The following is a 13163-nucleotide window of genomic DNA, read 5'->3' as shown; positions in this document are numbered from 1 at the left end:
GTGAACCTAGCCTTAGGGATTCCAACGGAAAGTTATAAGGATCAGGCACACACAAGTGTTAGAGCTGTTAGGCCCGGTTCACACTTATTCAATACTCTAAGCCGAGCACAACGTCATAATGACTGTCACAATCGCTGGAAAACTGGACTTACAACAGAAATCTCGATGGAGCCATTTACTTTAATAAATTCGACGGGGTAGTGCTTGGGTGTATAAATGTGAACATAGCCTTACATGTAAAGTGATAGCCCTAAGAATCTATATGGCTGTAAACTGAATGTTTTATGTTGGTCCTTATGTAATAAAGTGATTTTATGTTCCTATAGAGTAACTCTATATTACTGTAATTGTACAGGTTTTTTTTTACTGATTTTATAAATTTAAAGGACTAGAATACAGGGATCTAGGGCAATTCTCATAATACATATAGGGCAAATATTCAAATGAATATGAAAACACAAGAAGGATAAAAAGTCTTTCAATTTTGCCAAGGAATAAAGAATAATCATCCCATGAAGCCAATAATATATGCTGTAAAAATATTGATTATGAAAATTGCTTCAGGACAATACAAATAATTGGTTACAGAAAACGGATACAGTACAGAGGGGGAATGGAAGGACCACACATGCCCCTGGGTAATAATTTATAGATAAACATGGTAAGTTAAACTATTCATAGATAGAGTAAAGGATCAGTGCAGAAAATATGCACTAAAAAGTCATATCAAGCGATCAGTCATTGGTACGGACACTCACCCATGCTCATATAGTAAAAAACCAGGTTTGCACGTGGGGACCAGCGCCCCGACGTGTGTTTCACGCCCCTTACGCTTTTTCGGGGGACAGATAAAAAAAAGTGTGAGGATGTGCAACCTTATAAACCTTGTTATCCTTCTTGTGTTTTGATTTTATAAATTTATCAGGAATTAATACCATGTATACCAAAGTGTCAATTGTTACAACGTAATTTTAAGAGATTATATTTTAGGACTGTTAGCAGCAAGTTATGGAGTGTGCTCCTGACTAGAGCTGGGCGGACTCGCAGAAAACCAGGATCCCTGCTAAATTTAAAAAAAACAAAAACAAAACGGATCAGGTTCAGAATCTCGTACCCATATAACTATGGGAACTAGAATCTGTAGATTAAAAATGTTGGTAGAAGGAATAGGGGGGTAGGACCGAGCGTGGTGTACTCACTGAACCTCCACCATGGCGGCAAGCTGCTTCCAGCTCATACTTTTCCGTCTAGAGCCAATAAATAACCCTCATTAAATATTCACTGCTGCTCCCCGCCCACCAGCACGTGTAATTGGTTGCAGTTCGATGCCCCACATGCTGAGTGGCTGACTGCAACCAATCACAGGCGCCAGGACGGCCGGTGAGAGGGGAAAGCAGCGCAAATGTCTGCAGGTGAGTATTGTGGTATAAAAATAAATAAAACAATCGGCGAAGGGTCCCCGTCTCCTGATACCTGCACAGATAAAGCCCACTGCTGCAGCCCTGAGCTGTCGGGCTTTATCATGGCTGTGTATCAAAATAAGGCTGGAGTCACACACTTCTGTGAGTCTCGCATCGCATCACCCGGCAGCCGTACATTCTCCTTACAGGAGCGTGCATCTGCATGTATTTCTATGCTCGTGTCTGGAGTGTGTGCAGCTACCAGGTGATGCGATCCAATACTCATGTGAGTCATACAGCTCGTGTGAGCACACCATAAGGCTGGAGTTACACTTGCGTGAGTCTCGTATCGCATCACCCTGCAGCCTCACATTCTCCTGACAGGAGCAGGTCGGCTGCATGTATTTCTATGCAGTTGAGACGCCCGCATCCGGAGATCATGCGGCTGCCAGGTGCGAGACTTGTGCGAGTCATACGGTTCTTGTGAGCACACCATAAGGCTGGAGTCACACTTGCACGAGTTTCGCATTGCATCACCTGGCAAAGCTTGACATTCTCCAGACAGGAACGTTTATCTGCATGTATTTCTAGGCAGCTGCACGCTCGTCTCCAGCGAGTGTGCAGCCGTGCCGGGTGATGCGATCCGATACTCGTATGAGTCATATGGCTCCTGTGGGTGCACCGTAAGGCCGGAGTCACACTTGCACGAGTCTCACATCGCATCACCTGACAGCCACACACTCTCCTGACTGGAGCGTGCATCTGCATGTATTTCTATGCAGCTACACGCTCTTGTCCAGAGAGTATGCGGCTGCCAGGTGACGCAATGCAAGACTTGTGCGAGTCATACAGCTCGTGTGAGCACACTGTAAGGCCGGAGTGACACTTGCACGAGTCTCCCATCACATCACCCAGCACGGCCTGACACTCTCCAGACACAAGCATGCAACTGCATAGAACTACAAGCAGCCGATCCGCTCCTGTCATGAGTGTGTGTGCGGCCGTGTCGGGTGATGCAATGCAATACTCCTTCAAGTCCTTCACAAGTGTGACTTCGGCCTAAGATGAACCATAAGCGGCTTTTTTTTTAATTATTATTATTTAAATAAATAATTAAAAAAACTGACGTGCGTTCCCCGCCAGATTTGATACCCAGCCAAGATAAAGCTGACAGCTGGGGCTGTATTCTCAGGCTGAGGAGGACCAGCCTAAAAATATCAGCCTCCAGCTCCCCGAATTGTCGCATCCATTAGATGTGAAAGTCCTGGAGCTTTACCTCGCTCTTCCCAATTGCCCAGGGGTGGTGGCAATCGGGGTAATAAGAAGTTAAGTGAAACCCCCAGCAGCTACTAAGTCCTAGATTAGTAATGGCAGCGTCTATGACACCCCATTACTAATCTGTACGTAGCAGTAAATAGACACAGACACTGAAAAAAATCCTTTATTTGAAATAAAATAGAAAAACCACTCTCTTTCACCACTTTACTAACACCAACACACCCCTGCAGGTCCGACGTAATACACACGAGATCCCACGATGATTCCAGCTCTGCTACATCTCTGTCACAGCAAGAAGCCATAGAGCATGGCCGCCCGCTGTGCGCTCCAGAGAATGACTGAGCCACGATGACTAAATGCAATCAGACATGGTCACCCAGGCTGGGGGCATGTCTGGCTGCAACCAATCACAGAAGCAAGGCCAGCCGGTGTGTGGATAAAGCAGTGCCAAGTGCATATGGACGAGCAATGATGAGCAGAGGCCACAGGAGTAGCGTACAGCTGCGCTGGAACAGTTTACAGCTGTGATGGAGCCTAGGTAAGTATTCTTCATTCTTATTTTTTTATTTTTTAACTTCTCGAGTGCGGGATCAAACAGCCAGAATCTCGGGCCCGACACCCGGGAAACTTTGAAGCCGCTCGGATTAAGCCAACAGAAATAAACAAACAGGGGAAACCAAAACTATCTCTCGACACGTTCATACAGAGGTATAAGACAATAAGACATTAGGAGGGAAATAAGAGCAGGGAGGAAACAACAAGACAATGGGAGAACTCCACCGAAACTCCAAGCACAAAGCAATACAATCACCAGCAAGACTGAAACACAACAACACACAGACCAATACAATAATAAACTATAGTCTGCATGAGAGGAAAAGTTCCACCATCTTAAATAGGAAGGAAGCCAATGTGATAGGCTTCCAACAACATGGGATCCCAGAACTAACAAGCAGGCTAGAAGAGGTTAACTCTTGCTAGCCTGATCATGAACGAGCCCACAGCTGGTCGACGCCCGAACTGTAATGTGAACAGCGTCTGATGCCGCTATGACAATCTGTGAGTTTTGTGCAAAATTCCAAGTGACAAAATCCCAAAGAAAGGAACTGGCAAAGACCGGTGTAATAAGGGTGCATTTCCACGTTTCGATGTGCAGCATTAAAAGTTTGACGATTGCTAGTTGTCAGTTGTCCAATAGTCTGCTGAAAAAGGCAGACCACACTCTAGATGCACACTGAACAATATGTAGTAGCACTGGTGGACAGACAAAAGAGGGCCCATGTGTATGAACAATATATGGGCCATTTTCAGTCCAATAGTTCATCAAAATGCACAATTACACCTGCTTTGAAGGTAGAAATGGGCCCCCTAAACTTTTGGGCCCCTGTGTGGCTGCAATGACTGTACCAATAATTTGTCCACCCCGTGTAGTAAATTGTTCAGTGCTCGTAGGCGGCTATTGGCAGCGCAGGTCCTATTCACATAGGATAATGTTTTGCCGAGATTGATGATATTTTGGGCAATCCAAAAGATTATTTCACCCGACAACTGAGCCTGTCTAGACTGCAGAATTATCAACAAAACGACATTCCTAGGAACTTTTGTTCATGATAATCAAGCAGTACTAATGCTCTTAAGGACCCATGCGCATGCTGCGTTTTTGCCGCTTTTTTAGTGTAGTTTGGGTGACTAAACTGCATGCTTTTCCTTCCCCAGTAAAGTCTATGAGATTTCAGTTTTGCTGTCTGCACGTTGTAGCTTTTTTTGGCTGCATCTTTGTGATGACCAGGCTGCATTTCTGTGACCACAGGATGAAATTCTGTAGTCACCACAAAGATGCAGCGTGCAGACATAGCCTATGTGTAGTTTCAGAGATATGAGAAGTTGGTGATATGATTGCAGTAGTTCAATTCAGCACTAAAGTCATGCCTGAGGATTCTGTGTAATGATGGTGCAGAAGGTAATGGCCAGGATGACATTGTGTAGAATGACTGAGACTGACTAATTAAATTTTGTTAGTGGGGTGAGAAGACTTTAGGGGTGGTGGCCCATGAAGATGCAGTAAGCAAGTAGCCCCCGTCATATTCCTACCCCAGTTGCACCTACAGTGAAATTCCTACAGTGGTGCTGCAGTGTATTTGAGGCAAGTATATCAACGGAAAGTTGAAGACTTGCCCCTTAGATATTGATAGTTGGGCTGAGTGAAGAATGCTATAAACGGAGAGCCTGAAAGATAGTCTGCAGATGAATGGTTCCATATTAACAGTTATTGGAAGCTATTGACCACGGTCGGCGCTCTCCATAGTCTGAGGCACGTGGTAGGTATTTTGATCTTCAATTTTTTTTTGAAAATCTATTTGTCTTTTTGCAATTTTTAATGTAGAGCAATTCATGGGGCTACCATTTTATCAATAAATTTCCATTTGGATCAAGTCTCACCTACCTCAGATTAGTAAGCATTGTGGTCATTTGCTTCTTATACTGCCCCTGTGAGTACCCCGATGGAGGAGATCCCCTAAGTGGACTGATTTGGCAGCATATCATTCTGCCGGGGTGTATGGTTTTTGGTTACAAGCTTTGATATCTTGGTTGCAGTGTGAACTCTACAGTAGGGTGATTTGGGGTATGGCGATGAGACCTCCAGGGTCCAACAAGGGACTGTGTCTATTTTCCTGCAATCATTGTACTCTTAAATTGTTAATTTGTTTAAGACTAGGTCATCATCAATACCATAATTCTGGGAAACAAATCCCCTTTAATCATTTGAGTGTACACACAGCGGAGCCAAGAAGTGGAAGAATACCAGTAAGTCAAAACTACAGAAGCTCTGAAGTCAAACAATAAAAGAATCCCCCCAAAAGTGACCCCCATGTTGTAAACTGCAATTATCAGGTGGTGTAGTAAGCATTCTGACCCCACAATTGTTTTTTTATACATATAAATTGATGAGCAGCAGATGATGCCATGTGAAAATTGAAAATGTGGCCCAGATGTTGTGCCTAGCTTGCGACACCGGAAACACTCCATAAAATGTTAAGTACTTGGTATAATGATACCATATATGTGTAAACTGCTATTTGGGTACACTGCATGGCTCAGAAGATAACTGGACGCGTTTCAGCTTTGAAGTGTTGATCTTGCATGGCTTAGAAGATAATGGACGACATTTGGCTTTTGGAGTGTGTATTTTGTTTCACTTCATAACTTTCCCTTCGTAAACTTGAAACCCATGGGTGTACCTAAACCCGTGGATGTACTCTCAAACAACTTATCTATTTGACCATATTTTGCCATCTTCCTGGCAGGAATTAGCAAAACATTTAAGGTACCCGCCAGTTGTCTGTGACAATTGCATATTACATGCAGAATGTACAGTTTCCATACCTGTCGTATCAGTTACCATATGCTTTTCAATGTTGTTGATGTTTTTCATCACAATCCCCTTTTCAGATAAGTGGCAGCCAGCTTCTCTGATATACCTTATCCACAGTGCACTGTGACATCCTTAGCATGCCTTCCATGTTCAGACCAGTCAGCACTGTGTCCATCCAGCAGAGTGAAGGCAGATAGCCGTAACGTACATGACTGAGGCAGTGATAGATCCAGGAAAGGGTTAAGGAGTAAGGGATGGGGTTTTTACCTAAGGAATGTGGTGGGGGGTCAGCGAGCAGGAGGAGAGACGGGGGGCAGGGGCCATATAAGAAATAGGTCCCATGTTAAGGTGTCATTCCTTTGTCCTGGACTCAAAGACTGAACCAGCAGTTTGGATGCCTTGCTGAAGACTGTTCAGGCTGCGGCTTTGACGTGTAGGCCCGAATGGATTCAGGCCCAGCTAGACGAATTGCTGAAGAGTGCCCGGGATACAGCATCTGTCCCTTCTGAACTTTCTGAACATCAAACTCTAAGAAGATCAAGACCTCCTGAGAGACTAACTTCTGAAATGGCCAATAGGACTCACAATAGGATCATAAGTCCTTCTGTTACTTCTAGGAAAAGAGCAAAGCGCAGCACGGCCTCTGATCCTTCTTACAAACCAGGAAGGAAACTACAGTACAAGAATAACAAGGTACAGAGAAAAGAGCCAGATCATCTAACCAGAGAGACACCAAGAAGTGCAAGGAGAAAGTCCAGCTCTACTGAGGTGCCAGCCAGAGAAGCAGCCACACAAGCTACAACTGACGTGACGACAGCCCACCATGAATCCTTAGAACTTCCTCAACAAACTTTGCATCATTCTAGAGGACATCATATGGCCTCACCCCATGGGCTTAGGACACACAACATTTCCGGATCCGGGTTCTCATTACACGTGGAGTGGTAGGAATCCAAAAAGACAACTGCGCAAAAGTACTTTAACCAGACAAAGACTTCATCGGCCGGCTCAGGATGTGAGTCAAGCAATAAATCTACAGCTACAAGACTCAGAAGAGATTCCAGACAATGACTATGACACAGATAACGACTCCCCACTAGAGGGCAGCAGCACGCAGCACTTCAATAATGGAGGGGCTGTAGAGACTATAACTAATACGTCACGGACGGCTGGTCAACCTAGGACGCAGCCAGGTATTGGTGAGAACACTTTTTCTTGTCCTATATCTAGTGTAACAACACCTGTAATAAGTCCAGGGGGCGCAGTTGGGGGTACAGTTCCCGGCAATGTAGGATGGGATCTTAATTCAGTAGTACAGCAATTAGTGTCAGGGGTTAAGGAGGCTTTGAGTCAGTCTAGCTTACCCATAACTTCTTCTCCTATTGCTGCATGGTGTGGGAATGGTCGCCGGACATCGGAGGTGGTAAGTCAGTTGTGTGCTGATCCAGAGACACAGGAGGACGCAGTAATTTCACAAGGGGTTACATTATCTGATGCAGCAAAAGGAGAATTATATGTATGTTTTGAGGGTCCTCTAGGAATTCATTTGAAACAGGAGGTTAGGGAGAAGATTTGGGCCGACGAATATGTGGAAATATTTTCATTATTGCCCTTAGAAAAATATAACTTGGATAGAGTAAGGTTTGATGAGAGGAAAAGAGAGGAACAAGAAAGACGGTATTGTCTCATCCCCCAAACATTTGCCAATTGGTTCCAGGCTTTTGCCATATTAGCAAGTGTAATAGGCCAAAAAACTACTGAACATTGCTCTGCCTTATTTTGTTACATGAATTCTATCGGGGAGGCGCATCATGTGTATGGAGGTTTAGCATGGCTGCGCTATGATGAGCAGTTTCGCCAACGAAAGGCTGGTCGCCAAGGGATTCGTTGGGATCACAAAGATATTGGTTTATGGATGCGTCTCATGACAGCGCCACGTGGGGTTAATCAGCCCTTTCAGGGCTATGTCGGCAGATCATCAGCAATCGGATTGTCGGCAGCAAACAGAAAAGGTTGCTGCTGGCAGTTCAATGATAGCCAGTGCAGATTCGGAAACACATGCAGGTACAAACATGAATGCACCTTCTGTAGTGGAAACCATAGCCTATCAAAATGCTTTAAACGAAATAAAACCCCAACAGCAGAGATTAACCAAAAAGGGGGAAACCCCAATTAGACTCGGGGAGATGGTGGGCTATCTAAGCAGGTACCCAGATAGAAAAGCAGCACAATTGCTGGGGGAGGGTTTCTCAGAAGGTTTTAAGATCCCATCTACTTCAGGCCCATTAACCTGTTCTCGTAACCTTGCTTCAGCTTATACATATTCTCACATTGTCTCCACAAAACTAAAGAAAGAAATTGACCTGGGCCGCATGGCAGGCCCATTCCCCAAAATGCCAATAGAAAACTTAAGAGTCTCTCCATTGGGAGTGGTCCCAAAGAAGGAACCCAATAAGTCTAGGCTGATCCATCATCTGTCCTTCCCTCATGGAAGCTCAGTTAATGATGGAATCGATCAGGAACTTTGCACAGTCGGAGCTTTAATGGCAAAAACAGACATTGAAGCTGCCTTTAGACTCTTACCAGTCCATCCCGAAAGCTTCCATCTCTTGGGTTGTCAGTGGCAGGGAAGGTTTTATGTAGACTTGTGTTTACCGATGGGCTGCTCCATCTCATGCTCCTTGTTTGAATCATTTAGCACATTTTTGGAGTGGGTAGTAAAGAAGGAAGCCGGCGTGCGTTCTGTCCTGCATTATCTAGATGATTTCCTATGTATAGGTCCACCAAAGTCATTTGTTTGTGCTTCATTATTGTCAGCGATTCAGTCGGTTTTTAAGCGTTTCGGAGTACCGTTAGCATCAGATAAAACAGAAGGCCCATCTACACTTATCAAGTTTTTAGGAATTTTGATTGACAGTGAGACAATGGAGTGCAGATTACCGGATGACAAGGTCAGTGATCTGCTGGAGGCAGTCAGAGAAGCTAGATCTCACCGTAAGATCAGATTAAAGGATCTACAATCGCTGTTAGGAAAAATGAACTTTGCGTGTCGCATTATTCCAATGGGTAGAGTCTTTTGTAGGCGCCTAGCTGCAGCTACCTCAGGCATAACCTTTCCACATCACTTTGTGCGGCTGGCTAGAACATTAAAGGACGATCTGGCGGTATGGGAACAGTTCTTAATGGAGTTTAATGGGAGGTCATTGTGGATCAGACCACCGGTTTTAAATTTTGATCTAGACATCCACACTGATGCAGCGGGGTCAACTGGTTTTGGTGCATATTGTTCTGGACAGTGGTGTGCAGATAGGTGGCCAGAGAGTTGGAGAAACAATGGGTTAACACGAAACTTAGTACTCCTTGAATTGTTCCCCATAGTGGTTGCTTGTGAAATTTGGTGCAATATTTTCCAAAACCGAAAAGTGAGATTTCATTGTGATAGTTTGGGAGTTGTAGAAGTCATCAACAAACAATCAGCTTCTTCCCTGCCTGTTGTTACGTTGCTGCGTCATCTAGTGCTGCGCTGCTTAAAGTCAAATTGTCAGATTACAGCTGTGCATGTCCCCGGTGTTTGCAATTCTGTGGCTGATGCTCTGTCTCGTTTTCAGTGGGACAGATTCCGTTCGTTAGCCCCGATGGCAGAGGTACAAGGCAAGAAGTGTCCGGATTTTCTGTGGTCACTGCCAGTGACACCGCATACGCTCTGATAGAACGGTCTGTGGGTGTAAGCACATGGCAGAGGTACCAGTCAGCATGGAGGGAATGGGAAGACTTGTGTGCTCTAGTGGCACATGATGCCAGTGTACATGACAATGTTTCCTTGTTGTTATTTTACATTAGCAGGGCCTTTGTGGACGGTACTTCATTGTCCAGTATTGATAGTAAAATGTCTGGATTAGCTTTTTGGTTTAAGTTGCACGACTTCACTGATTACACAAAGCATTTTTTAGTTAAGCAGGCCCTAAAGGGTTACAGGAAAAGTTGTAAGAAGACCAGAGATAAACGGCGTCCGATTTCTTTCCAGTTATTGCAGCAGATGCTGAGTGTACTAGGCCGAGTCTGGAGCAGTCCGTTTGAAGTGTTACTCTTTAGTTGTGCATTCACACTGGCCTTTTTTGGAGCTTTTAGAATCAGCGAGTTAGTGTCGAGTAGCTCCACCAGAAGTGGGGGTCTACAAGCTGAGGACGTGCATCAGTACACAGACAGATTGGAATGTTTTCTGGCAAAGTCAAAAACTGATCAACAGGGTAAAGGAAAATGGATCACATTGTTTCCTTTAAGCGGTTCCAGGGCCTGCCCGGTCATCTGTTTTAGAAACTATGTCTCAAGAAGGCCAAATATCCAAGGTTCATTACTAATTCATGAGGATTGTAAGTCATTGTCACAATTTCAATTCACAGCAGTTCTTAGAAAATGCCTGACAATATTGGGAGAGTCTCCAAACGCATTCACGTCACACTCATTTAGGATAGGGGCAGCCACAGAAGCTGCTGGATGGGGCTTAGAGCCTGACATAGTTAAAAAAATCGGGAGATGGGAATCGAGCAGATTTAAGAGCTACATTAGATTGCATTTATTATAAATGGCGTACATGTATATATATGTGTACATTTTGGTAATCTTATAGTAGTTGTGTCTTCATTTAGACAATTGTGTGATAATTGTGTTTTTGTTTTTGTTTTAGCTGAACAGCAATGCCTGGTTTGGATCATGGGACATTCATTTGTTTTTTGGGGGGCCTTACGTGCAGCAGTCAGGCCTAATGGCAGACAGTTGGGGTTGCCCAGTTCCTTGGCACAGGTGACATGGATAGGAAAGAGGGGAATGCAGTGGCATCAGCTGTTAAAAGAAATCCAGTATCATGTGGAGTTCTACCGCCCCCCGGACGTCTTACTTATCCATTTAGGTGGTACATCAAGACATTTAGTTAGGAACATAAAGCTTGATATGTTGAATTTATGGAGGTCTTACCCAGAAACAGTGGTGGTCTGGTCGGATATAGTAGCTAGACAAATGTGGAGAACAGCGCGATCAGTGGCTCGCATCAATAATACAAGGATAAAGGTTAATAAAAAAATAACAAAATTTGTGTTGGAAAACGGAGGGGTGGCCATACGTCACCAGATGCTTGAAAATACAAAGGAACAATTTTGGAGAGATGATAAGGTACATCTTAATGACATTGGCATTGATATATGGATGTTGGGAATACAAGAAGGAGTAGAACGAGCCATTAAGTTGTGGAGGAACTCACTCTTGTAAGGTGTCACAAGAGCGAGTCTTGGCGGGATGTGGTTGTTTAAACCCCCTCTTTGTTGGTTGGAGAATTATGTTTTTAATGGGGTCCCTGGGCCAGAGCTCAGCGGACAGTGGAATATGGGTCCCTGGGGAGGAGCTCAGTGGACAGTGGAATAGATGGGTCCCTGGGGAGGAGCTCAGCGGACACAAGGAAAATGATCAAGGGGTATACCCAGATTCCCCCTTGAGCTAGGTGTACACGGCGGAGGGGGATATGGGGCTGGGATTTATAACAACCACATCTCTGGGCCGATAATCTTGTTTTTCTTGTTGATGTTTTTTCTTATAAAAAATAAAGGGCTGCTGTGGCCAAAATTTTAATCCATGTCACGCAGTGTGTGGTGTCTTATTTATTAGGTTACCAGGAGCGCAATTCACTAGTCCATCAGTCAAGCAGAGTGAAGGCAGATAGCCGTAACGTACATGACTGAGGCAGTGATAGATCCAGGAAAGGGTTAAGGAGTAAGGGATGGGGTTTTTACCTAAGGAATGTGGTGGGGGGTCAGCGAGCAGGAGGAGAGACGGGGGGCAGGGGCCATATAAGAAATAGGTCCCATGTTAAGGTGTCATTCCTTTGTCCTGGACTCAAAGACTGAACCAGCAGTTGTCCCACCCACCCTCCCTATAATAAAGGGAAATGTATCAATATCAGGACATGGCAACACTGTCAATATTCAAACAATGTTTTGGTATTCAACATCATCGGTATTTTATCAACATTATTAGTATTGTATCAATTGTTAGCAGTAATGTATCCAAATTGACAATGTCATATCAACATATTAATATTGTATTAACATTTTAATATTGTATGTTACAGCAGCATTTGGCGGCGGGATGTGGTTGTTTAAACCCCCTCTTTGTTGGTTGGAGAATTATGTTTTTAATGGGGTCCCTGGGCCAGAGCTCAGCGGACAGTGGAATATGGGTCCCTGGGGAGGAGCTCAGTGGACAGTGGAATAGATGGGTCCCTGGGGAGGAGCTCAGCGGACACAAGGAAAATGATCAAGGGGTATACCCAGATTCCCCCTTGAGCTAGGTGTACACGGCGGAGGGGGATATGGGGCTGGGATTTATAACAACCACATCTCTGGGCCGATAATCTTGTTTTTCTTGTTGATGTTTTTTCTTATAAAAAATAAAGGGCTGCTGTGGCCAAAATTTTAATCCATGTCACGCAGTGTGTGGTGTCTTATTTATTAGGTTACCAGGAGCGCAATTCACTAGTCCATCAGTCATGCATCTTACCCCATAAGTCTAATTCATTGAGAAGAGTCTTCATATAGAGACACAATAACTATATGGTTAGATAGCATGGTGGACATCAACAGCAAGCATTGGAAGCATAAACTTTATTTTTATTCATGTAATACCGGTTCATTTTTATATTTTGTGTTTTTTCTCCAGGCTTCCCTTGCACTACAGTGGATAATTGGATTATGTCAGCCCTGCAACCCACTCCATTTGCACTGGGAACTTTGAGACCCTTAAGGCCACCTCTCACTAAGCAACATCGCTAGCAACATCACTGCTGAGGCACGACTTTTGTGACGTAACAGCGATGTTGCTAGCGATGTCGCTGTGTGTGACATCCAGCAACAACCTGGCCCCTGCTGTGAGGTCGCTGGTTGTTGCTGATTGTCCTGGGCCATTTTTTAGTTGTTGCTCTCCCGCTGTGAAGCGCACATCGCTGTGTGTGACAGCGACAGAGCAACAACTGAATGTGCAGTCAGCAGGGAGCCGGCGTCTGTGGACGCTGGTAATCAATATAAATCGTGTAACCAACAAGCCCTTTCCTTGGTTACCCAATATTT

This window comes from Anomaloglossus baeobatrachus, chromosome 6 (genome assembly GCF_048569485.1).
Source record: "Anomaloglossus baeobatrachus isolate aAnoBae1 chromosome 6, aAnoBae1.hap1, whole genome shotgun sequence".
NCBI lineage: Eukaryota > Metazoa > Chordata > Amphibia > Anura > Aromobatidae > Anomaloglossus > Anomaloglossus baeobatrachus.
Note: the sequence above shows the minus strand (reverse complement) of the source record.